We start from the raw sequence: 27,891 nt of genomic DNA on the forward strand, positions 1-27,891 counted from the left end.
TAACAGCAAAAATAATTAGTAATATACCTAGTAACTGTATTTTATTCCTTAGCATACAAATAATTGAGTTTCATTATAGTATTTTCAACAATATTTTTGTTTCTCTTCCTCTTTCCCCCTCCTCTCATTCAGCCGCCTTTCTGCTTTCATATTACATACTTCCTTTCGTCCTCTCTCCTCTTCTTGTCACCTCTTGTTCCCCTATCTGCTATCTCAAATCATAGCCAGTACTGTCAATTGTTTTACATGCCTTATTTCATTTAATTCCAGGGACGTAATAAAGTATGTTCTGTTTTCTCTCTCAAGATCATAAAAGCTGATCCTTACGAGTTCAAATAACTAGCTAATAAGCACATGGTTAACAGTTATTACAGTCTTCATGGGAAAAAATACGCATGTACTACTCATTCTAAATTTAAATAGTAACTTGAGATGTACAATTTCCAAAATATTATACCAAAAATGAATGCTTCAATTATCTTCCTAGGGAAGTATCAGAAGAAAATGATAAGCTAATTAATAAAACATGTAGAAAGAAACTGACAAAAATCCATGCTCACAAACTTAATGGTAGTTACATTCCACACACAATGCTGCCTCCATTATTTCTCAAGTAATAAATGTGGATAGATAAATTGTTATACAAATATAACAAATAACATAGAGTATATTAGCTGAGATATTTTAAAAGCCCCAAATCTCATAAACTGTAAAGGTTCACTATTAAATGCAATACTTCAAATATGATGTTACTAAGTCATAATCTCTGATATGTAAAATAAATGTTAATTACAAGATATCTACTCTTGCAGTTCTTCAAAAGTCTTTAAGGAGCTAGAGATAGGGCTCAGTGGGATAAAGTCCCCTGCAAAGTTGGCTGGCCCGGGCTCAATTCCTAGTACCCACATAAAGCCTGACACAAGTGGCACATATATCTGGAGTGAGTTTGTAGTGGCAAGAAGCCCTGGCATGCCCATACTCTCTCTTTCTCTCTCACACACACACATAAATAAACAAAATGTGGAGCTGAAGAGATGGCTTAGCAGTTAAGGCACTTGCCTACAAAGCCAAGTCCAATTCCCTAGGACCCTGGTAAGCCAGATACACAAGGTGGCACATTTGTCTGGAGTTAATCTGCAGTGGCTGGCGGCCTTGGAGCACCTATTCTTTCTCTCTACCTGCCTCCCGCCCTCCAAATAAATAAGCAAAAATAAGATATTTAAAATATAAAATAAGCAAAAAGCTTAAGTTTTTAAAATATAGGTTTTTATTTAATGACATTAATTCCTCTGAAAACTAAACTCCTGATCAACTATACACATAAACTACTTGGGTGCAGGAATGACATGAAATGTACTGTTCAATCCTCTGAATGCAGTTCTGCATCACGTCAGTTATTTCTAGGACTATGCAGATGAAGAGCTGAACTTCAGCAGAAATGAAAGGTTTTCACTTAAACCAAATTTTACTCTAATTGACCACTGTTTTTAGACCTTTAGAAGTATATTCTACAAGGTTAAGGCCCCAGAGGGAAGCTTCCATTGTCCTTTAGCTAAACAGAAACATTATGCCCAACAAACAGCCCTCTAAGCATGTATGTTTAAAACCCTTTAACTAATCCTGATCTCACGTTTGGTTAAAGAACCTTCCTTTTACAGGTGGTTGCAAGTGCTGAAAAGACTCAAACACATTAAAAGGACAAGAAAAAGCTCAGGGCTTACTACTGGACAAGTCATCACTATCACACCCACCTGGGCTCAGGGAATATCAGAGGTCGTTGAGGAAAGAATTTAAGTTCAGCTCTTAGTGGTAGCCATGGAATCATCTCTATGGACATGGTATAGACTGGGAAAGACTCAAAACTCTTCAAAGTAGAAAATTAGAGAATGTAGAGAATTCAACACTAAAGACTTCTACCATTCCCTCAAAGACTGAGGAAACACTGTGGAAGAGGGGACAAAAACAGTGTAAGTACCACAGGGTGCATAGATATACTGGGGGCACTGTCCTCCCAACAGGAACCATGAACCAACTGACACATTCGTAACCCCACAGTGGTTGCTGATAGCCCCACAAGACAAGCAGGGTTCTGAGCCCATCAACACTGTGCCATGGAAGATGGCGGAGCACAAAAAGAGTGAGACAACAGGACAGAGAAGAGACTACTTTGCAAGATGAGGGTCCTCAGAAGATGGGGGAGACCGGGGAGAGGGAACCAAAAAAGAAAGGATCAGGAACATGATCAAATACTGTATGCTCATAAATTCAAGTTCTCAATTAAAAAACTGATTAAAAAAGAAAGAAGTATGTTCTTTGCATATAAATACTTCTATAATTTTAGATTTCTAGTATGCCTAAGAGACAACAACCTTTAGACGGCTACATCCTTTTTCTATTTTCATTAACAGATCAGTACAGCTCACATGTAATTAAGAAGTCTCAATGTTTTGCTGGGTATGATGGTGCACGCCTTTAATCCCAGCAATCAGGAGGCACAGGAAGGAGGATCATCATGAGTTCAAGGCCACCTTGAGACTACCTAGTGAATTCCAGGTCAGCCTGAGCTAGAGCAAGACCCTACCTCAAAAAAAAAAAAAAAAAAAAAAACCTCTCAATGTGGGCTGGAGAGATGGTTTAGCTGTTAAGTCGCTTGCCTAAGAAGCTTAAGGACCCATGTTTGACTCTCCAGATCCCAAGTAAGCCAGACGCACACAAGCATACAAGTTTACACATATACACAAGGTGGCACATGTATATGGAGTTAGACTACAGTGGCTGGAGGCCTTGACATGCCAACTGTTTCCTATCTCTTTTTCTCATTAAAAAAAAAAAATCTTAATGCCAAATAACTGCCTCTCTAGGTTGACCTACAGCCTGCTTCTAGATTATACTCACATAAATACTGCAGATGTGATATGCCTTCAATATTCAAAACCTATGGTTTTATTTTTTTTATTATGTCAAACCTTTTCTTGACTCTTTCTGGGTCATGATTACTCTGAATTTACTAATTCGATGTTGTATTTCCTGGTCCCACCACAGCACTGAATTAAACAATACAAAATCTAGACGGGAAACTAATGGGGGAAAAAGGTCCTCTGGAGCACAAAGTCAGTCAAAAGGAAACGAGAATCACCCTAAATCAGCCAGAGTACAGTAAGGAAGACTTTGCAGGAAGTGACATTTGGCCTCAAAAAAGAGAATCTCAAGCTGGAGAGATGGCTTAGCAGTTAAGGCACATGCCTTCAAAGCCTAAGGACCCAGGTTCGATTCTCCAGGTCCCATGTAAGCCAGATGCACACAGTGGCATATACGTCTGTAGTTTGTCTGCAGTGGCTAGAAGCTCTAGCATGCCCATTCTCATTCTCATTCTCTCCCTCTCCCCTGCCCCTGACTGTAATAAATAAATAAAAATAAAATCTTTTAACAAAATGAAAATTTCTCTTAAGTATTATAGTATTAACACCCCAATTTCCTCACCTTTTAAATCCTAACATCTAGCACTGCCTATTTCCTCTGATCCCTTTTTAAAAAATAATACAGATATAGATATTAACTGAAAAGGAGAATGTCTCAGTTCATTTGTTGGTAATTTCACACAAATACATCTGCTTTTACCAACCTTTGCTTACCAGTGAGCATTAACATATACTAAAAAGCAAATATAACCCATCAATTAAAAAAACAGTACCAGGCTGGAGAGATGGCTTAGTGGTTAAGCGCTTGCCTATGAAGCCTCAGGACCCCAATTCGAGGCTCGATTCCCCAGGACCCACGTTAGCCAGATGCACAAGGGGGCACACGCGTCTTGAGTTCATTTGCAGTGGCTGGAGGCCCTGGCATGCCCATTCTGTCTTTCTCTCTTTCTCTCTCTTTTTCTGTCTCTCTCAAATAAATAAATAAAAATAAACAATTTTTTTTTTAAAAAGTACCATTATATATGCCCTGAGAAAACATAAATTAATAATTTAGGATACAATGAAAAAACCATCTTTGTACATTTTCCTATTATTTGTGAATGTACACACAAAATATTTTAAAAATTCAAAATATTTACACTAACTAGTACAGCAAAAGAAAATGTGCTATTACATGCCATTAAAAGACAAAGATTTAAAAATTTTGTTTTTGTAGATAAAATCTCACTATGTAGCCCAAGCTAGCTGGAGTTTGTTGTATACCCCATGATGGCTTTGAACTTGCTGTGATCCTCCTGCTTCAGCTTCCCTACAGTTTGAAGATAAGCATGTGCCAAAAACATTATTTTTAAGTAGCCTATGTAAGAAAAAAAAAAGAAAGAAAACACCCTTTTCACTGCTTTTCAATGTAATTGACTACCTTCAAGAAATATTTTCTGTTCTTCAAATATAAGCAAAAATGATATCAATACTAATGTCATAGGTTTTGCCTTCACAGATTTATTAATATGTCATTTTTTTTTTCAAGGTAGGGTCTTACTGTAGCCCAGGCTGACTTAGAATTCACTATGTAGTCTCAGGGTGGCCTAGAACTCATGGCAATCCCTCCTACCTCTGCCTCCCAAGTGCGGGGATTAAATGCATGCACCACAACACCACTAATATGTCATTCTAAACATTACACATATGTAATTTATACACCAGAGACTATCAAACATGTCTCAGGTTCAGTTCAAAAGCCTAAACCATAGTTCAGGCTATTTAAAGAAACATAACTGCTCTGGTTTCCATTATCACATCAGAAGGAAAAAAAAAAATCAAAAAGTAGTTTTAGTCTCCTATGATTAAGAACCAAACCACACAGAAAAATAAAGATTGGGACTGGAGAGATGGCTCAGCTGTTAAGACACTTGCCTGAGAAGCCTAAGGACCTATGTTCAACTCTCCAGATCCCACATTAGCCAGCTGCACAACGGTGAGACAAGGACAAGGTTGCACATGCCCACTAGGTGGCCCAAACATCTGGGTTCAACTCCAGTTGCTGAGGCCCTGGCATGCCAATTCTCTCTCCCTCTGTCTCTCTTTCTCTCTAAAATGAAATAATAATAAGAAGAAATATAAAGATTGTATCAAAAAACAGTACTTTTGAAGTACTTTTGTCTCTACCATATACCCATAAATGTAAGAGTAAGAGTCTGAGTAAGAAACGTGTGGAGTACTTCTTCACTTACACCAGAAGCTCACTAAATACTTGTTAAATGAATGACGAATATGGATCTCCTTTAATTTCTGTGAGGGGTGGAAATATTGTTTAAGTAAGAGTAAATAAACTGAAGTGATTGAGACCAGAAGGCTACAGAACAATCATTTTTATAGCTACTACCCATTAGAGTAAACCACTAATTGTATTGCTTTTGTATCATAAAGATCAATTATTAATATAAAGTTATTACTAAAAAGCATAATCTGGTCTCATATTTCCATTTTCATTCATTACACATATGGATAAAGATACAAATTTTACAACTGATTTAAAATACGCCAATCCTGTCTCTCTCTGATGACTTGGGAACTTCCAGTTGTGAGGGTCCCATAGCCCTTACTCTCCGCATGGGTTCTCTATCCCCTCCAGCAACATGGCAGAAGACCCTTGAACTCTCTTTTCTCTTTTCTTTCCATGCTTATTTTCCCCAGGCCCTCCACATGGGATGTCTTGCCACGTGGGTGCCTTTCCTTGGCTCTACTTCCCTCAATAAATATAACTAAATTTAATTTAAAAAAATAAAATAAGCTATATCAATATCAAAAGCCAACAGACATGCGTGTGCGTGTGCGTGTGTGTGTGTGTGTGTATACCCACACACATTTTAAAATTTTCACCCTATACCAGAGTCACAAAACCCTTCGATGGTATTATGGTTTGTATCTTAAATGTTCCCAAAATCTTATATGTTAAAGGCTTGGTCCCCACTGTAGAAATATTTATACACAGGGCCCCTTGGGAGATGAATAATTCATGAGGGTTCTAATCTTATGAGAATTAATCTATTAATGAGTTTATTAAGTCAATGGGCTATGGGAGATGCAGAAACTTTAAGAAGTAATGCCTAGTTGAAGAAAGAGGCCTTTAAGATGTCACCATGAAGGATATAGTTTGTCCCAGGGCCCTTTTGTGCCTTTGTTTCCCAGCTACCATGAGTTCAGCAACTTTGCACCCGTCTGCTCCCTGCCATCATGCTCTCTTCCTCACCACAAACCCCAAAATCACAAAGCCAAGTAACCATGGACTGGAACCTCTGAAACTGTGAGCCAAAATAAATGCTTCTTTGCTTGGTTTTCTTAAGTTATTTTGTCACAAGGATATATGGCCAACACAGATAGCACATGGTCCAAGTAGGAAAACTAACTTTAACAAATGTAAAATCAAAATAAGTAAACAAGTCAGGCATGGTGGCCCACACCTTTAATCCCAGCACATAGGAGGCAGAGGTAGGAGAATTATGGTGAGTTCAAGGCCACCCTGAGGCTACACAGTGAATTCCTGGTCAGCCTGGGCTAGAATGAGATCCTACCTCAAAAACCCAAAACAAAAAACAAAAAACAAAAAAACAAAAAAAAACAAGTACACATAAACTTCTAAAAGATATATATTTTTAAGAGAGAGGGAGGAAGAGGCAGATAGAGAGAGAATGGGCACACCAGGGGCTCCAGCCACTGCAAATGAACTCCAGACACGCACACTACCTTGTGCATCTGGCTTACGTGGGTATGGGAGAGTTGAACCTGGGTCCTTAGGCTTCACAGGCAAGCACCTTAACCACTAAGCCATCACTCTAGACCTAAACTTTTTAAAAGAAAGTAAATTGGCTGGGTGTAGTGGCTCACGCCTTTAATCCCAGCACCTGGGAGGCAAAGGTAGAAGGATCATGAAGTGTGAGACCTACCTCAAAAAAACAAAATAAATGAATAAATAAATGTAAATCTAATTATATCACAAAGCCAAGTCTAATTTAGAGGGGGTATTTTTTTCAACATTCATATTCTTTTATGCATAAAGAATACCAATAAATCCTTGATTAAAAATACATCTACAGGCTGGGCATGGTGGCACATGCCTTTAATCCCAGCATTTAGGAGGCAGAGGTACAGGATGGCTGTGACTTCAAGGCCATTTTGAGACTAGATAGTGAATTCCACATCAGCCTGCGCAAGAGCAAGACCCTACCTCAAAAAAAAAAAAAAAAAAAAAATCTACAAACCAGCCGTGGCAATGCACACCAACATGGGCCACGTAGCAAAACCCTGTAAGACCTAGTAGATTTAGATGAATCATATCAAAACATATTTTAACCAGGAGTGGTGGCACAGGATCGTTGTTGAGTTTGAGTCCACCCTGGGAATACATAGTGAATTCCAGGTCAGCCTGGGCCAGAGAGAGACCTTATCATACACACACACACACACACACACACACACGCACACACACACACACAATTTATTTATTTTTTGTTTGTTTATTTTTATTTATTTGAGAGCAACAGACAGAGAGAGAAAGAGGCAGACAGAGAAGGAGAATGGGTGCGTCAGGGCCTCCAGCTACTGCAAAGGAACTCCAGACCCGTGCGCCTCCTGGACCATCTGGCTAAAGGTCCTGGGGAATTGAGCCTCAAACCAGGGTCCTTAGGCTTCAGAGGCAAGCACTTAACTGCTAAGCCATCTCTCCAGCCCCACATTATTTATTTATAAGCAAATAAAGAAGAGAGGAGAGATAGGTGTGCCAGGGCCTCTAGACACTGCAACAAAATCCAGATGGCATGTACCACTTTGTGTGCCTGGCTTTACGTAGGGACTGGGAAAGAGAACCTGACCTTTCACAGGCTTTGCAGGCAAGTTCCTTAACCATTGAGCCATCTATCTAGTCCCTCAAAAAATATCTTTATAAAGAGACTCTGGCCAGGCATGGTGGCACACTCCTTTAATCCCAATACTTGGGAGGCAGAAGGAGGAGGATACGGTGAGTTCAAGGCCAGCCTGAAACTACATAGTGAGTTCCAGCTCAGTCTGGGCTAAAGTGAAAACCTACCTTGGAAAAAAGAAAAGGGACTTTGAAAGGTAATATGGTTTTCATGTCCCTTACCTCTACCATAGACAAAAGATCTGAAAATCCACCTCCTCAAATGAAATACTTACTCTTGTATGTTACTACAGAACATAAAACATTATTAGATTTACTGGTACAAGTCTATTGATTTCTCAAGTTGGCCAACAGGAAGAGTAAAACAGGGTAAGAACACAAAGCTATACTCAAAACATTCAAGCCCTTGGCAATTCCTCTTTTCAGATCAATATTTTGCAGTCATCAAAAATAAATACACACACAAGAAAGTAAAAACCAATTATACTATGAGCAAAATAATGACAAAGAATTCACTAATGACAGTAAGAACCCATAGGAACCAGTCTTATCAGTCCTCTCCCCACTAGTTCAAAGAAAATGGCAATGTTACAGATTGAATGTTAGTGAGCTATCTACCTAGTTTTCTACTATAGAAAGTTTACTTCACAAATGCTACAGAAAGTACTTTGTAAATACCACAAACCTATTCCTTGCCTTCAGCATTTAAAACATAAAAATGCTGCTAGAAGGGTTGCCTTGAGTTCAAGGCCACCTGAGACTACATGGTGAATTCCAGGTCAGCCTGGGCTAGAGTGAAACCCTACCATGACAAAAAAACAAACAAACAAACAAAAATCCATAAAATGTCATGATCATTTTATAAAATGTAACAAATATTTCCTATTAAAAAATTAAGCAAAATCATCAGTTCAATTTCAAAAGAACCTAAAATTAGTCTTTGCATAAAAGGAGAGAAAATTTTTAAAATAAGAGTACCCAAGAGAATATTTTTATAAGCTGGATTTAATATATAATGGCTTTTCCCCCTCAATACAGCAATAAATTCATTAAGTAATTATCCACCCTGAAAGAATAAAAGCCTGCTAGTAGAATGCCAGGTCATGATGCTCTATTTGTGCATAGACTAGAATGTCTTAGAAATATCCAGTTCTACTACACAATAACAAAGAAAATGGGGAGAAAATAAACAAAACAAAACTGTGTTCCCAGGTTTTTTATATTAAGGAAGAGCATCGTCACCCCTTTTGAACAGTTTCCTCAGTGGCACAGCTTCTATTGTTCACATGTACTATTTCATCAATGAAGGAAAAGGAAAATGCATTGTTGAAAGTAAGGGGGTGGATTGAGGGAGCAAAGCAAATGATTTTGTATGCCATATCCTCCCACCATAATTGCAGGATTGAGCCAGTATCTGAAAATTAAATATATCAACAGACATACCAAAAAAAAAAAAAATCACCTTAGTAAACAGCTAAACTATGATACTTTTTTGAAAAACCCATGACTTACCAGAGATTAAGTACGTCAAAGCTACCAAACATATTGAGTCAATTCCTCTAATTTCATCGTGTGTGTGTGTGTGTGTGTGTGTGTGCGCGCGCGCGCGTGCGCACGCGTGTGTAGCTTTGTCCATTTGACAACCTACTTACATGTGTCAGACTACACTATTTTAAGTACCTAACACTAACAGCTACTTCCTTGGTCTGAACTGAAGGATTAAGACTGAATTACATATTTTATAAAACCTTCTTGTCATAGCAGGCCAGTTACAATATTAAAAGGCTTTAATTTTAATTTTTTTCCAGCTGTAAAAGTAATGTGAAAATTTGTAAAAATAGAGAAAACTAATCAATAAATCCCACCTTACAGGACATTTATTAACTTTCTGGTAGATTTCCTTCCAGTAACACAAATTTTGGTTATCTAAGCAGTATTCAGAAAACAAAACAAAAAATCAATGCACCCTCAATATGTCCTTTTCATAAGTGTGTTATGTTATGTAAAATGCTGATTACGACCTGCTAACTTCACAAGCGTCTCTAAAACATTTTAGTGATGGGGTGGTATAGGAAATACCAAAATACAGAGACTGGTCCCTACACTTTAGTATCTTATGTTCATAGAGCTAGCATGTTAAAGGCGGCAAGCTGCAAAATATGATTATTCTTACAGTGATACCAACATTGATGCACTGACATCAAGCAGATTTATTTTTATTTTCTTCCTTTTAAATTGTGGTAATGTTTTCATTGTAAGTGAAATAATAGAAGCTAATTTTGAGTCAGCTTAAATTCAAAGACTTTCATTTTTTCTTTGAAGAACAGAAAACTGTTAAGTGTTTCTGGTCCATGAGAGATGGCTTACACGAGAAGAGGACAACACGCTTCACATTCCTACAGTCTCTCTCATGACATTAAAAAATAAACATAAAAGAATAGTTCTTAAATGCAGTCACATTTTTCTTTTGTTTGAGCCCACTGTTTATGGAAGTATGCAGAAGTCAGAATTACAGAATGACTTCATTAACAAAGCCACATCCCAACGTCTCATAAATAAACCAACTCCTTGGGCTTATAAAAGAACAAAATAAAACCAATGGTATTACCACCGGCAAATCTGTTCTTAAATTTTGATTTAGTGGTATTTCTCCTTTCATGGAAGGTTTAGGTCAAGTAAACGACGGTTCAAAGGTCTTAGAATCCCATTCATTTTCTTCAGCTCAATGGTCAAAAAAGTCCATCTAAAACAGTAACTCATATTTGTTACTTTGATCTTCTTGCCCAAATGCCTTTTAAAAGAAACCCCTCAACAGAGACTGGGTAAAGTTTGGAAGCAAGCACTGTCTGTCTTTAGGTCAAACATTTCCTGTTAAGTGACAGGAGGTCTACAGCCAGGAGTACACTTTGTTGACCCTAGAAATAGCCTAGACTCAAAACAAAATCTGCCACTTCTGTGTCTTGAAAACCAACGTGGTTTAAAGAGGCGATCAAACACAACCAACGACGTTATCTTCGACGCACGTATTAATAAACATAAAGGCGAGGCGTTGTGGATTTCATCTACATGTTTTTGCCATTTTTGAAGAAGAAAAGCTAACTGTTAGTGGCCATGTGACACTGTAGGTCCCAGAAAGGAAAAGGTGGGAGGAAGCAAGAGGAGAGTTCAAGGCAGTTCAGGGTCAGAACAAGCTCAGGCATCCTGTCATTAGCAAACGTTCTCCAAGCTGAACGCAAAAGAAAAAAAGAAAAAAAAAAAAAACAAAAAACACTGCTTACCCGAAAAAGGAGTGGGTGAAGAAAAGTAGAAGCGGGGAATGAGTGGGCAACCACAAGAGAGGAGAGATGTGGCAGTGTGGGGGTGATGGGAGGAAGAAAAATCTAGAGCTACCCCAAGCTGAGCTGGGATGCAAAAGCATCAGGTACAAAAAAAAAAAAAAAAAATGCTGAAGAAAGCGACTGCTCCCGAGACGAGCCTGGCACCCCGCTGCACGGGCCGGTTCTTCGGGGTTCCCACACTCCCTTTTCCACCTCCGCTCGAGAGCGGGCACTCCGGGGTGTGACCCGCCGGCAGGAGGCTGCCCTCATCTTTGTCTCTGCCCGCTCCCCCACGCGAGGGCTCCTCCTCCTCCTCCGCGCTCCCCACTCGCGCGAAGCTTCGGCGCCGTCGCCAAGGAGCTGGGAGCGCCGCCGCCGCCGCCGCCTCCTCTTCCTCCTCCTCCTCCTCGCCCACCTCCCGCCGCCCGCGGCCCTTCCTTCCCCGCCCGGGGGAGACCTTTGTGTGTCGGGGTGCGGGTGGCGGTGATGGGGTAAGGGGGGGGGAGGGCTTTCCACCCCTTCCCGTCCTCCGCCTCCCCGGGGGAGACCCCGGACGGTAGCCGAGCGCCGGCGTCTCCCGGGAAAGGAGCCGGGGCAAGACACCCCACTGCACCCGGGCTCCGTCCGCGGCGGCCCGTGTCGCCCTCCCGTCGTCACTCCCAACTGGCCCGGCGGGGGCCCTAGGGCTCCCCGCGGTACCGCCGCCCTGCCCTGCCCGGCCCCCACGTCCTCGATCCCCGCCCGGCCCCCCACGCAGCCCGCCCTGTCCCGGCGCGGCCGACTCACCAGCGAGTCCGGGGGAGCGCGTCCCGAGGCGAGGCGAGGCGCGAAGGGGAAAGCGGCTCCGTCAACGCCCGCGGCAACCGGATGCGCGTCCCGCTCCCAGCGGCCCGGCAGCCCCTGGGCGGCTCTCAGGCCTCGGCCCGCCGCCGCCGCGGCCGTCTTCCGGCTCCGGCCCGAGGGGGTGTCCGCCGAGGGGGGTCCACGGAGGGCCGACGGGTGACCTCACGCGTGGTCAGAGCCCCCCGGTCAACATGGCTCCCCGGGCCGCAGAGCCGCGCGCGGGGCGGCCCAGTAGTCCACCCCCCACACCTCACACACAGCCGCCGAGGAGGAGGAGGAGGAGGAGAAGGCGAAGCGGGAGCGAGACGGACGGCAGCGATGCCGGGCTGACGACGCCTCGTCCTCGGCGCTGCGGCTGAACCGTGGCGAGGGGGAAGCGCTGGCGCTCGCTGCGTGCGCGTCGCTGTCTTCCCTCGGCGCCTGCGGATGGACGCCTCCGCCTGTGTTCCCCCGGAGGAGAACGAGCGAGCGAGCGAGCGAGGAAAAAAAAAAAAAAAAAAAGACTTTTATTGAAACGATCCAACCAGCGGCGGCGGAGAAAAGCGACCGGCCGCCGGAGCTACCCCCGCCCCCGCCTGAGCGGCTCGCCGGGGGCAGCGCGACCCCTGCCGGCGGCCAAGGCGGCGGCGGCGGGCGGGGCCTGAGCTCCGGGGGCGGGGCCTGAGCTCTGGGGGCGGGGCCTGGGCGTTGAGGGGCGGGGCCGGGGCGGGGCATCCCCAGGAAACCCTCTCGCTAAGGTGGAAGAAGTGGGGAGTGGCTTCGGTGTTTCTGGGCTAGGGGACCCTTCCGGAGCCGGGAAGACCTGTCCACGGCAGTTTGGCTGGGCAAATCAGGCACTTTATTCTCATTTTTGCCCACCCCTCCCCGAAAACAAAACCAACAACTCTGTCTGGCACCATGCAAATCTTCATGGTACAGAGCATCCGTGTCACAGTCCCCCGTGGGGCTTTCCGTGGCCCACACCGAGGCCAACTGATCGCTGCTACTTTTCTCCGCGCAGCAGTCGTTCGTGCACGACACCATTGGTTGACTTTAAACGACAGGGTTTTGGTGGTGGTTTTACTGTTGGCCACTCTACCCGGGTCATCAACTGAGGGTCAAGCTAGGATGAAAGGTAATCAGGGGGGTAACGGGAGAACTGAACGTGGTGACAAAGTGACAAGGTGCTCTGAGACCAGCAAGGACTGTTTGCAGGCAGTTAGGTTTTGTTTTCTTGAACCACGCAGGCCAGAAAGGTTGGCCCAGTTTCTGTAAATGTTTTTACTTTCTTCTTTCCCAGAGGCTGAAAGCTACTTCAGGAATGAACAGCAGAGTGAAAGTGATGACAAACTAAAGAGATTCTGACCCATATTTTTGCACCCCACAATAGGGATAAAAGCATAAAGTAAAGACAAACTTATACCCCTAGAGGGAGATGATGAGAGTACTGAAAGAAGAGAATGAGGGCCGGATGTAGACATCCTCAACAGGAAAAAAGAAATGAACCACATCAAAGGCTTGTGAAATAAGATTTGCTTTTTCTTTTTCACCCTCATGGCTACACAATCCATTTTTAATGCACTTTCAAGTCGTGTCCTAAGGATTTCTGAAAATCGTCCTTTTGGATTTCTGGGTGAGTCCCTACTCCTTGAAAAACAAAAAATACTACCTGCTGTTGGCTTTTTCGAAGCACGGTCTCACTCTAGCTACCTGCTAACTTCTCTCATTTTGTTGGACAAAATGCGATGCATCTGCTATAATATCCAACGATTACACATGTCAGATTTCTCATGCTTCTAAAATTACCAGGAACCTTGGGTTAGCAATAATTACGCAGTACACACAGCATTTGTTTACCATAAAAGATGCAAATATATAAAATATATATATGACAACCTTCCCTTAAGATTTTTAGAAATCTCACACACACACACACACACACACACACACACACACACACATATATATACATTTACAAACAATTTTATAATATGGAAAGAGTGAGTATCATTTTCAGAGTTCTACATTTGGAAAGATGTATTTTTATACATGACCTATTTTATGGCAAGAATTTTCACATACTTATTTTCAAAACAGTTGTAGATGTTTTTGTTATCTTAATAAACATTCAAGGTCACCAAAAATGTTTCAGTATCCATAATTTCAAACCCTTCATTGGATTGGAATGAGCCCATTAGAAATAAGATCATTCTACCTCATTCAGAGCAATTAAAGAATATTTATTCCTAGCTGGGCCTGGTGGCAAACGCCTTTAATCCCAGCACTTGGGAGGCATAGATGGGAGGATCGCCATGAGTTCAAGGCTACCCTGAGACTACATAGTCAATTCCAGGTCAACCTGGACTAGAGTGAAACCCTACCTTGAAAAATCAATATATATATTCTTTCTATCATAATGCCATCTTAGAATTTTGATCATTAGAATCTAGATAATTAATTAATGATCTACTTGTTCTTCCAATCAAAAAAAATTTACTAATTACACAGCACAGACAAGATGTTATGCTAAACCTTAAAGATACAGAGATAAAGACTGACAAGGCACTTTCCTAGTATTCTGTTTGTGGAAATAAGCAATAAACATGTCAATCACTTAAAGAATTCATACAATAATTTGTAATCAGGAAAGATTAAGAAATAAAATTGAGGAAGGAGGTGGCAAGGGGCGTTTTAGGTGGTAAGCTCAGGAAAGACCCAATGATCAGCAGAGGCTAAAGGCTTGGGTTTTTTCTCTAAATCATTCAATAAATGTCGACCTCTCACCAGTTGCAGTATCATTGTTGTAACTTTATTTTATTTTATTTTATTTTATTTTATTTTTTCGAGGCAGGGTCTCACTCTAGCCCAGGCTGTCCTGGAATTCACTATGTAGTCTCAGGGTGACCTCGAACTCATGGTGATCCTCCTACCTCTGCCTCCCAAGTGCTGGGATTAAAGGCGTGCACCACCACGCCCAGCTCTGGTTGTAACTTTATAGCAATTATTTTTACTTACAAGCTTTTTTACTTGAATAGTTTCCAAACTATAAATATGGGATGCCTTAGTATTTGGTGAAGGAGATGCATATAGGAAGAACTCCAAGTTCAAATCCACTTGGAAAATGCAAATTTTTTCTTTATTTTTTTAAACCTTCCAGAAAATCAAGTGCACCTTTACATACTGAAAGCCTTGAGGTCTGAGACTGAAAATAATGTTCCTTCTATTGAGACCAACATATATTGTAGTGGTTTGAATCAGCTGTTCCAAATAAACTCTGGTTTTCTGAATACTTGGGCCCCTGCTGGTGGCAATTTGGGAGGTGGAGCTTGCTGGAGGAGCTGTGTTAGGGGTGGCCCTTGACGTTTACTAGCCCTGGCTTGCCACTCTTCGTTTGATCCACTGTCCTGATGCTGTTTTCCATCTGCTGAGGCAGAGGTGACATCCACCCTCTCTGCTCATGCCATGTTTTCCCCTGCCATCATGGAGCCAAAATAAATACTTTCTTCCCATCAGCTACTTTTTGGTCAGGTGCTTTCTCACAGAAATAAGAAGGTAATTAGGACATATGTTGAACTGTCTTGACCATAGGATAAAAGAACTGTTGGGTATTTATGAAAATATTGATGAGCAAATCGAAAAGGTGGTGACTATGGACAGACCAAAACTGGATGGAGCCAGAACCTTTGCTGTGATTCATACTCTCAGTGTCACACTGCTTGGGAAACAAGTATCAGGCATATCTAGATGAAGATACAGAAAAAAAGAAGTACGCTGCTTTTCAGGCGCTGCACGTGAGTGCTTTGGAAAATGAGGTCCCTGAGTCTGTGAATGCACGTTCTCACGTCCTATTCCTGCCAGAGCAGCTTAGGTGGGGGCCAGCAAACTATGTTTTACAAGTTTTCTAGATAGTGCTACACAATAAAGCTTGATGAATGCTGACCATACAACACCAACAGAGCTTTATTTGTGAAATGATTTTCCACACACCTGAATGTCTTGATAGTTTTCAATAATTGTTTCAAATTCTTAAGAAAATTAATTATGTTACAAAGTTTAGAAAAAAAAAAAAAACTTTTATCTGGGCCCATTCTTAATTAGACCGAATCATCTAGAAAGTGTTTTGTTGGTTTGGTTTGGTTTGCAACAAGAGCGAAGGAGATCTGGCTAAGGGGCAGCAATCAGCTGTCTTCTCCTAAACTTGCCTGGAGAAAAGAAGTTTACGTCTGCTAAAAATGAAAGGCTATGTGAGGGGAAAACTATTGCCAAAGGTCTCTTTCTTAAATCTGCTTTGCAAATAAAATACCTAGCCTTACCCCATCATTAATTTTTACATTTTGCACACTGTTAACATCTGCAAAGCAGCTGCATACCCTGGTATAATGACGCAGCGGTTGACTTCATTGTAAAGTTGATTGCAGGGCTGGAGAGATGGCTTAGCAGTTAAGGAGCTTGCCTGTGAAGCCTAACAAGCAGGGGTAGATTCCCCAGGACCCACATAAGCCAGATGTACAAAGTGGCACATGCATCTGGAGTTCATTTGCAGTGGCCCGAAGTCCTGGGGCACCCATTCATTCTCTTCCCCTCCCCACTCCTTTGAAATGAATGAATGAATGAATGAATGAATGAATGAATAATAGAAACTTTTTTAAATGTGAAAAAAATGTTGATTATAGAGACATCACCAAACTAGATCTGTTTGAAATCATTATCAGAGAATCTCCATTGACTTACAATTTATAAATTTGGGAAGGGAGATACCCTCTGTATTTCCATGTAAACGATCAGATTTGAAGAACTGGAATCTGTAAGATATTTGGTCCAGGCTGGGGAGAATTAACAAAAGCTTTCAGGACAGTGATGCCTATGTTGTTACAAGGTCAGCAAATCCAGAAACTAAACTCAGTCTTGACAGTTAAATTAGACATGATCTTCCAACATTTTGTCTTAAAATGAAATTGTTCTCTAGTTGCTGACAAAATGCGTAGAGAGTGTTAGGATTCAGACTTCCAGGAAGGCACCGTGTAAGGGTTTATTAAGAGACTAAGGGAGAATTAAGTGGTTTTTCCTCCCTTCTTGCCTCTCTGTGTCCCCCCTCTCTTAACTACACTGATGTGTTTTCTACTTAGGAAAACAGAGGTGGGGAGATGGCTCAGAGAAGAAAGCACACAAGTCTGGAGACCTGAATTCAGGCCACCAGCAGTGCTGGTGAGCTCTAGGTTCAGTGAAAGACCCTGTCTCAAAATAATAATAGTAATAATATGTGGAGATGGAGCAAGACACCCAACCAGTGACCTCTGCCCTTCACACGCACGTGAACACATATGCACATGTCCTAAGTCACATAAACACCAACTCAAGTAACTGATACCAAAAAGGGATCTGGTTGCTTACATAACTGGAAAGGGCTGGGGTAGTGATGGCTTTGGGATGATTCAGCCAATAGCCTTCATGATGTCATTGGGGCCTGCCTGCTTTCCTTTGGGTTCCACCTTTTGCAGCCTTGGCTCCTTCCCAACTAGGTCAAACCAATGGTTGCGATATTTGCAGTTCTGTACTTCCAGGTTCACATCTCGGAGAAAAGAAGAAGCAACGTCCTCAGTGGGATCAGCACTAGCTCCAATTAGTCAGCTTCAGTCCTTCAGTCACTCCTTGCCCATGTGGCCAGAGCAGTTGAGTGGCTGGCTAAGGCCTGGACATATGCATGTGCTTTCTCCCCAAAGCCAGGAAAGCTTCTGCAGTATCTGAATCCCTTATGCCGAGAGTATAGAAAGAGTTTGCTGCAAAATCAAAAATTTAGGAAGGAGCCAGGCATAGTGGCACACTCCTTTAATCCCAGCACTCAGGAGGCAGAGGTAGGAGGATCACTGAGTTCAAGGCCACCCTGAGACTACATAGTGACTTCCAGGTCAGCCTGGACTAGAGTGAAACACTACTTCAAAAAACCAAAAAAAAAAAAAAAAATTAGAAGGGAAGTTAGAACTGATAGTCAGGAACAGTGTGCTATACTCTCATCAAGTTCAAAGGCAAAGGGCCACAGACAAGCAGGCTTTCTTGTCAGGTAGCCCTGGGAAGTCCACCTGGAACACCATTGCCCTGTGCCAACCTCATTTGATTTATATTGTGTCTGTTTTGTTTCGTTTGGGGGACTAGGGATTGAACCTCAGACCTCATACATGCTAAGCCAGCATTCTACTATGTAACTATATCCCACATCCTCTCTTTACTTTTATATTTGAAACAAGAGGCTCTCACTAAGTTGCCCAGACTGGCCTTGAACTTGAACTCAGCTTCCAAAGAAGCTGGGGTCGTGGGAACTTTACAGGTTTCCTGACAGCTCTGGAATTATTTATATGGTTCCTTCAGAGGTTGAGGTTAAGTTACCCCAGAGGTTCATGAATAAAAGGTTTGGTTGTCAGCTCGTAGTACTGTTGGGAGACTGTGGAACCTTTAAAATGTGGAGCCTTCTTGGAGGAAGTTAGGTCACTGTGAGCTTGACCTTGAAGAAGATACTGTGATCTCAGCCTTTTTTTTTTTTTTCCACTTTGATTCTTAGCCAACAATATGTGGCCAGGCCTCCACCACAATATGTTGTGCTGCTCCTGGCCTAAAGCAAGAAGGCAATGTGATGATGTGTTAAAAGTTCTGAAACCATGAAAGAAAATAAACTTTTCTAACTCTTAAATTGATTGTTTTGGGTATTGCTGTTATAGTAATGGAAAGCTGACTGTAACACAGTTCCTAATCTAAGGGAAAAAGGTCTCTTCAGAAATTCAGAAAATTCTAAAAGGGAGGGGATAGCTCTGAAGGGCAACTTGGGTCATGTGCCTACCCCCTGATTAGAAATGCCCCACCATACTAGGTTGAATGGGGAAGGTGGGAATGGCGAAGACACAGCTGTCCAAATGACTGAATGGTGCTATTAAGAGAAGTGAGAAGAAAGAGATGTGGGCTAGTTTGAGACCAAAAGTATCTACCGTCCCCAGATAACTACCTAGAGCATTATCAAAAACTGCAATTTATAGAAAGAAATTTTGGGCTGGAGAGATGGCTTAGTGGTTAAGGTGCTTGCCTGTGAAGCCTAAGGATTTATGTTCAACTCGTCTGGTCCCATGTAAGCCAGACACACAAGGTGACACAAGCGTACAAGGTCGCACATGTGCACAAGGCAGTGCACGCATCTGGAGTTCAGTTGCAGTGGCTGGAGGCTCTGGTGCACCAACTTTCACTTCTCTCTCTCGTACACACACATACAACACATTTAAAAAAGGCCAGTTGTTGGGCTCCCCCCCCAAAAAAAATGAGAAAGTAATTTTAATAAATGAAACAAAGTGAACTGCAAAGATGGAAAAAGGAAGGAATAAGTGGGAAAAAAGTAAACAAAACCACACAGAAGGACTAACATACTGACACATACAACGACATGGATGAATCCCAAATAATTATATGGAGTGGTAAAAGCACAGGCTGAAACAAAATATATATTTTATATGGTTATATATGATTTTTATAAAATTGTAGGAAATGCAAGAAAATGTATACTGGTGAAAAGTGGATCAGTAGTTGAGAGAGGGAAATTGACAAAGGAACATGAAAGTACTCACAGTCATGATAAAACATGGTTGTCACAGGGCGTGGTGGCACACGCCTTTAATCCCAGCACTTGGGAGGCAGAGGTAGGAGGATCACTGTGAATTACAGGCCACCCTGAGGATACATAATGAATTCCAGGTCAGCCTGGGCTAGAATGAAATCCTACATTGAAGAACCAAAATATAAAAATAACTAAATAAGTAAAACATGATTGTCATTCTGTTGCTATTGTTTTGCTTTATATTATGGTACTGTTGTCTACATGGGTATATGCTTAATGTGAAAACTTATCAAACAGGACACTTGAAATTGTACAGTTTATTACATGAACTCATATCCAAATAATACTATGAGAAAATAGAAAATACTACCTAACCATTGTGCTGTTTAATGACATTTGAAACTCGTGTCTGATCTGTCTATAGAAGCCTGAATTTTCTAACAGTGTTGGAAATGCAGGCTTTCTTTAAGCACAGCCATATAAAAGTCAGATCACTTAACCCACAGGTGGTTTTTAGCCTTAGGGTCAGGGAAGGATTATATTTTTCTTTCTTTCTTTCTTTTTTTTTTTTTCCAAGGTAAGGTAGCCCAGGTTCACTATGTAGTCTCAGGGAGGCCTTGAACTCACAGCAATCCTCCTACCTCTGCCTCCTGAGTGCTGGGATTAAAAGCATGAGCCATCTCTTTTTCTGACAGATACCTCTCCATGGTACCAAAGAGTGAAGCCATGGTCAACTGTAAGGGGCGGGGCTTATCTGAAAAGTACTTAACCCCTATAGAAAATATTGACCTGGTAAGCCCAACAGATCCTATTACAGCAGATTAGAATTTGCAATAAATGTCAGCTCCTTCTCTGTCTACCTCCTCAATGTGGAAATCATCAGAAAAGTTTGAAATATTGTTCACCTCATGTATTCATGTAATACAAATATTTCTTTTTTTATGTTTGTGATCTTTGAAATGTACAACTTTTGTACAAGTAGTGGGATGTCCCCTGGAGACCAGGAGGGGATTGCCATTGGGTAGATGTGGTAGTTTGAATAAATGTCCTCCAGTAGATTCAGGAGGATTCAGGAGTTTTATTAAAGCTTCTTGGGTTTCCAGCTACAGGGGTGGAGGAGGTGTCACTGAGGGCAGATCTGAATTCCACTCTAACATATGCAAAGTACCTGAGTTCTGCCTGGGTTCTCTGTGGTTTGGCTGCAGGATTTTTGCTCTTGCTTTTGGTGGTGGGTTTTCTCTTTTTTGCCATTTTCGAACTTCCCTGGATCTGTAAGCTTCAAATAAATCCCCTCTTCCTTCCACAAACTGTGTCTGGTCTGGACGTTCATCCCAGCAGCATGAAGTGGACAACTACAGGAGGGTACCCTGTTTCTTTAGGTACTCTGTAGATCACTAGTTAAAATGAGTTTCTTGAGTTCACAAAATAACCTGTCTTTCAATTAGACTTTGACTGGAAGATTCAGAAATGCTAAATATTTTATACACTTAGAATTGCAAAGACATTTTATGAAGTCTACTTTTGTTGCTTAAAAGAAAACTTCTTTATAGGACTAAAATTTGGATTAACATGGTCTATCAAAAGACATTTTGGGGCCCAGCGTGGTGGCACATGCCTTTAATCCCAGCACTCAGGAGGCAGAGGTAGAAGGATTGCCATGAGTTTGAGGCCACCCTGAGACTACATCATGAATTCTAGGTCAGTCTGAGCTAGAGTGAAACCCTACCTTGAAAAAAAAAAAGACATTTTGGGCTGAGAAGATTACTTGGTGGTTAAAGTTGCATGCTTGTACAGCCTCTGGGCCTGAGTTCAATTCCCCAGGAAGCACATAAAGACTGCAGTGGCAAGAGGCCCTGGCATACTTACCCCCCCCCGGAAATAAAAAATATTTTAAAAACATATTTTCCATGTTTGGATAATTCACATCATTGTAAACAGACCTATTGCTGTGCTTAGCATTCTCTCTCTCTCCCTCTCTCTCTCTCTCTCTCTCTCTCTCCACATATATAGATATACACACACATACACACACACCTTTTTTTCATTTTTTTTTCACTGCTTTCTATCCACACATCCAGGCAGGGATTGAATAAAATGTACCAGGGATTTCTTATTATTATTATTCTGCACAAATATTCACAGAGGTTTTTACCTGATGCAGTAGAAAGTCTATAGGATTCAAACTGAAATGACTGGCTTTGGATCTCGGCTTCACTATTTGCTGAACAGAAAGATAGTTAGTCTTGAACTTCTGCTTCTTCAATGTAAAATGGATATATCTTAGGGCTTCTTATGAAGCTTCAAGGAGATGCCAAATATAAAAGTGCTTCACACAATATTTGGCACTTCGCAGGCAAGGGATAAATGTTAGTGTTCTTTCTTCCACTCCCGTGTGCCATGACTATAAAAGTCATGGAAAAGTACGCTGAGGAAAATGCATCAAGGAAGGCAGAGATCTAAGTTTATAATACTCCAGAGAAATAATCTGTCTTCTATGAAGAAGCACTACAATATTTAGAAAGAAGAAATGGAGAAAAAAATAAACACTCTCTGGTTAATTAGAAGCTCCATTGAGACAAAAATATAAAAACATAGATGTTTATATTTTTATGTATCACCCATCATAATGTTAGATAATGTTGGCATTACCTTAGATGCAGAACGTGAAGGTTCCAGACCAACTCATAAGAATCAAACAAACATGCAGTCTGTGATCTGTAAAGATTATCCTGTAAGGATACCAATTCACATGACCAGAGTCTTTATCTGCCTTCTATACATTGCAGTTATAAGAACAACTATACATCTCAACTGACTTTCGTGGAAGTATTCAGGCAATTTTAAGATTGGGCACTATAAGCCATCCCCAAATTTTATGTTTAGTTTTCAGCTACAGTAACCCTTTCCAGGTTGTGCTTGTTTATTTGTTTTGTTTTGTTTTTGAGGTAGGGTCTCGCTCTAGCCCAGGCTGACCTGGAATTCATTATATAGTCTCAGGCTGGCCTCGAACTCACAGTGATCCTCCTACCTCAGTCTCCCAGGTGGTGGGGTTAAAGATATGTGCCACCACGCCCAGCCACAGTTTGTGTTTTGAGTCTTCAGGAACTTTAAGCACAGAAAGAAGGCAGTGTCTATCCTCAGAGAGCTGAGAGGACATAAGGAAAGAAGACCCGATCATAACTCATAAAGAGGAAAGATCTTACTGTAAAAGTTTATGAATATGCTAGAATACTCTGCTCAGGGGTTGACAACTTCCAGCTTGGAGAAGTGGGAGGAGTAAGAAATCAAAGCAGGCTACAATGTTCACAAAGGACAAGTGGACTGATGGCTAATGTTGTAAAGAGCGAAGTACCCTGAGTGGTGACCTCTGCCCTATGACATGCTTAACATGTCGTTTGACCTAATACCCTAGTGCAGCCTACTTTCATTTCTTCTATTGCTCTTGGTTGCTTATTTCAAATGCCAATTGCTTTTTAGCAATAACTCCATTATTAACGGTAACTCAGTTTTAGAAAACAAAATAATTATTATATATGTAGAGACAAGAGGTAGGTTCCTCTCTTCATATAGTTGGTTTGATAAGTAGATAATGAAAAAAATGAAACCAAGACCTCTATAAAGGACCTCTAAGTCTTTTGCCAAATCATGCATGGGATGTGCCATTCTTTATGAGTCTTGGCTACATGGCAGTTCTTTGAAAACTAAAATTTTGAAATTTATTTGGTTACTGCCCACACCTTTATTTTTAAAGCATTTGTGACATATAGTTATGACTGTGGAGTCATATAAAATTTGGGTCTGGTGTTTGTACAGAGCAAGATTAAGGTAGGTACTAAACTTTTATTATAAAGGTTAAACATTTCATTTCACAATGGAGACATACCATAAATCTTTAACAACTTATCTTAAAATAATCTTCAGAAACAAACTTAGTTGTGTTTATATGATAAAAGTATTCAAGGGAAATATTGTACTCCAACTTCTTACATAGAAGAGTTCCCAACATCTATCTAAAATAGCTTCACTTTCCAAGTTTGACATCTCAGTTTTGTTTTTTTTCAGTTGTTCACCAGAGTAATTCTGTCTTTTCTGCTGCATCTGACTCATGCCTTCTGCTGCTTTGCAAACTGGATATCTCAGCTCTTTTCTGAAGACCAAGTATTTCCAACTCAGATTCAGGCAAGTCTGAATGGCTCATACAAGTGACACCAAGCCAGCAAAATACAAAAGCCTCAAACTATACCATGATTGAGCCTGGAGGGGAGTGATCAGATTTACTCAAAGAAAGCATGAGTTCAAATGAGAAGAAGGCTGAAAATAGTCTTTGAAAACATTACAGAGGAGGAATGGCAGGAAAAAAAAAAAATTAGACTTTAAAGAATTTTATATTTTTCAGATATATTATTTTTTTTTCTTCTGTCTTTGCCTCTTTGGTATTAAATTACACAACATTGATACAAAAAAATTTTTTAAGAAGTTAAAGAAAACCAAACATAATTTCTCAACTCTAGTACAATAACATGGTTTTCAGGCTTGCTTTCTAGCTGCTGTTTCCTATTTATATGTTTTAGTAGCATTGGAGTAGATTTGTATCACAGTCTTCACTTATCAGAGATACTTATTTCCCAAAACTTTTCATAATTATTCTACTCTGCTGACTACAGTTTTATGACCTTTGTTTCAAGGCCTTCTTCACCCCTCCCTGAAGGTTTCCCCAAAGAATACCTGGGAATTGCTTAGGGAAAGAAGTGTCTCACTTGGGGCTGGAGAGATGGCTTAGTGGTTAGGGCGCTTGCCTGCGAAGCCTTAAGGACCCATGTTCCACTCTCCAGATCCCATGTAAGCCAGGTGCACAAAGGTGAGGCAAGCCACAAGGTTGTCCATGCCCATTAGGTGGCACAAGTGTCTGGCATTCAATTGCAGTGGCGGAGGCTCTAGCACGCCAATTATATCTCTTTCCCTCTCCTTTTCTCTCATCTAGCTCTGGCTAAAAAATAAAAAAATTTAAAAAAAAATTTGAAAGAAGTGTCTCACTTGGTTAGGTTCCTTCCTGCCCAGTTGGCTGCCATACTTCATTCAACTCCTCCAGTGCTGAATACTATGTTTTCAGGCAAGCAGTACCCGAGAAAATCAACTTGTAAAGAGAAAAGTTAGGATTCTGCTGCTGGAAGAATGCTTGCATTACTTTAGACCTGCGTTGCCATAGAACATTATGGTGGGAGCCCAAAGGGGAGAAGGCCCATTTACTTATGGCCACAAATGAAAGAGAGGGGAAGAGTGTGGTCCCACAGCTGCCTTTGAAGGCATGCACCCAGCGATCAGAAGACCTCCCCTATGCCTCATCTTGTAAGTTTCTGCCACCTCTGGGCTGGCCACCAAGCATTGAAGACATGGGCCTTTGAAAGGCATTCCAGATCTCAATTACAGCATTGAATCTGCCCGAACTGCTGCCACCTTCATAAGCACTTCCTGTGGAAGTCGTTGACCTCCTGTGTATGACTTCTGTTCTTCCAAAACCCACCTGGATTTTACAACCACTGTTTCTCCAATCTCACAGGCTCCTACTTGCAGGGAGTCCGGTTGTTTCTATTCCAATAGAAGGCTTAATTCAAATGGCCTGTTCCATCCTCAAGATGGAAGACAGATTATTGACTAAGTCAAAAAATTCAACTCTATTTTGTTCTTTTTTTTCATTAGCAATTTAATAAAAATTATTAAACTCATTTTTTTTCAGTATAAAAAAGTTTAGGCCTGAGGAGATGTGAAACAATTGTTACACACAGGTGTGAGGACTTGAGCTTACATCCCCAGTGCCCAAGTGAATGCTCGTGTGGTGGTGCCCATCTATAATCAAAGCACTTGGGAGGGAGAGACCTGTACTGTTCCAAGTCTTACTAGACTATGGTGTTGGTGAACTCTGTATCAAAGCGAGAGACCTGTCTCAATACGGTAAAGAGTGATAGAGAAGTCGCCTCCTCCACACGTGCCCATGAACTCACACACATGCTCCCATACACATATGAACATTAATATACAATATATGCATGCCACACATGCATACACATGCAGAAAAGGACAGTTTAGGGTTGGAGAGATGGCTTAGCAGTTAAGTGCTTGCCTGTGAAACCTAAGGACTCCAGTTCGAGGCTCAATTCCCCAGGATCCACATTAGCCAGATACACGAGGGGGCGCAGGTTTGCAGTGGCTGGAGGCCCTGGCGTGCCCATTCTCTCTCTCTCTATCTGCCTCTTTGTCTGTCACTCTCAAATAAATAAATAAAAATAATAAAAAAATTTATTTTAAAGACAGTTTATTGAAGTAAAGATGGAACATATGACTTGTTATGCACAGTGTTTAGATAGTGGAAAATGCCACAGCAGGAAAAGCCAGGGGTTTGGGTTTAGACAATAGCAACACATCTAGATGAAGCAAGTGTGGGATTTTCTAAGATACTTCAATCTGCAGTGTAATTGAAATCAGGACATCTGTCATCAAAGAAAAGCAACAGGACCAGGGTGAGATTGGTGGCAGATGGATTCTCTGAGCAGCTGGCAATTGGTGCAGGTCTAGACAGGTGGGGAAGTCAAGGTGAGGAAAATCTGATAGTCATACATTTGGAACAATAAACTTCATTTTTTCAGAAATTTTATGGTTCATTGGTTGCTTTTAAGTTGTTTCCTTTTGCTCTGTCTTAATTTGGTTCCAAAGAACTAATGAAATACAATATCTGCCATGGGATAGTAAGCAACCTTAGATGAGAACTGAGTTCAAATTCCACATTAGCACTCATTGGCTATATTTCATGTCTCAAGACTGTGTTTATTCACTGTAATATAAAATGATTTGTAACCTTTTTTTTTTTTCCAAAGAGGTAGTCATTTGCCTCTTCAAATCTGATGAAAGATAAGGTTCATTATCTCACAAAACTGCACCTAAGTATCTTTCCAATTTTGGCATAAACATTATTTGATTTCATTAGAAATTGATTTGCTTCAATAGAAGAAAATCGTGTCCCTTTTTCTTGCTTATCCAAATAAATGAAGCAATTTGAAATTAATCCAAATGTGGAAAAGCAAAATAAAAGTTCTTTCCCTCAAGTGAATTTCAGTATCAAGACCACTCTTGTTTGACTTGAGAAGAAATTACATTCTGATTTTACATGGTCATACATTTTTCACTTGTGATACTCTTATTAGTTTTAACTTTTAAAAAAAATTATTTTTATTTATTTATTTGAGAGTGACAGACAGAGAGAGAGAGAAAGAGGCAGAGAGAGAGAGACAGAGAGAGAATGGGCGCGCCAGGGCCTCCAGCCACTGCAAATGAACTCCAGACGCGTGTGCCACTTGTGCATCTGGCTAACATGGGTCCTGGAGAATCGAGCCTTGAACCTGGGTCCTTAGGTTTCACAGGCAAGCACTTAACTACTAAGCCATCTTTCCAGCCCTAGTTTTAACTTTGAAAGTAACAAAGAAGACCAGACAGCAAAGATATATTGCACCAAAGGATTTGGCTGGGTCCGGGCACACTGGATTTCTCTAGGACTCTGAACTCCATTTTACTTTATTTTTCTCTACGGTTCTGTGTGTCTACAAATTTGGCCACTTTTGCAAAGTCTGCATCAATGTTGTATGTCAGAGGAAACATGGTTACATGTTAAAGTCAAGCTGCTTTAACCCTGAGAGGCATTCTGCAGAGTCTCTATAATCTGTAGATTTTTTTTCCCTCATAAGCAATTGACATGTTTCATCATTCTTGAGTGGAGCCAGGAAAATTTTTCGTCTACTGTGGGAATGGCTTTTGGTATTGTCCTTCCTCAATAGCCTCTCCCACAGTGGCAACTTAGCCAAAAATGCTCATGGCTTTTTTTTTTTTTTTTTTAAGCCAGGTCTTATTCGTATACTCCAATAAATCAATTACAAATGACTTTATCCCTGTAGAATTATTTGAGCTGTGAATTCCTGTGAATAATCCCTCATACTGCTTTCATTTCTTGAGGAGGGTCTCTTCCCATGCGGGTGAGTCAACATTGGGTCTGGGGAAACTGATAGCTTCTGTGGCTATAGACATCCTCCTCTCAGGACTATTGGCAGAGACGCTAGTGCTCTGTGCGAGGTGAGGTAGGAAGCCATGACTCAGCATGAGGTGTTGAGCTGCTTTCTTCATCAAAGCAGAGAAACCAGATGTGTTACCCAACAGGGCACATGCAGTACTCTCAAAGCGTTGCTTGCAGTTGGAGTTTGGACTTGAAGAAGTAACTCTTTACTATTACAAAATATTTAGGTTCTTTAAGTTTTCAAAGAAGAGATTTCGTTTAAAATAATTTTT

At 41.2% G+C, this 27,891-nt stretch overlaps 1 protein-coding gene across 3 annotated transcripts in view; it reads right to left on the minus strand.

The window, feature by feature from the left end:
* The window catches only part of Cdk17 (cyclin dependent kinase 17), a 99,845-nt gene extending 87,796 nt beyond the window's left edge, over window positions 1-12,049 (minus strand). The window contains exon 1 of one of the 3 annotated variants that reach the window (XM_045152857.1): window positions 11,937-12,049. The gene's annotated coding sequence lies outside the window, so the exon portion shown is untranslated. Of the gene's footprint in view, window positions 1-11,111; window positions 11,230-11,936 lie in introns of those variants that run through there. The other 2 variants (XM_045152858.1, XM_004650197.3) reach the window with 2 other exon arrangements.
* Window positions 12,050-27,891: the final 15,842 nt, after the last annotated feature.

The sequence above is a fragment of the Jaculus jaculus genome, chromosome 6, assembly GCF_020740685.1.
Source record: "Jaculus jaculus isolate mJacJac1 chromosome 6, mJacJac1.mat.Y.cur, whole genome shotgun sequence".
Classification (NCBI taxonomy): domain Eukaryota; kingdom Metazoa; phylum Chordata; class Mammalia; order Rodentia; family Dipodidae; genus Jaculus; species Jaculus jaculus.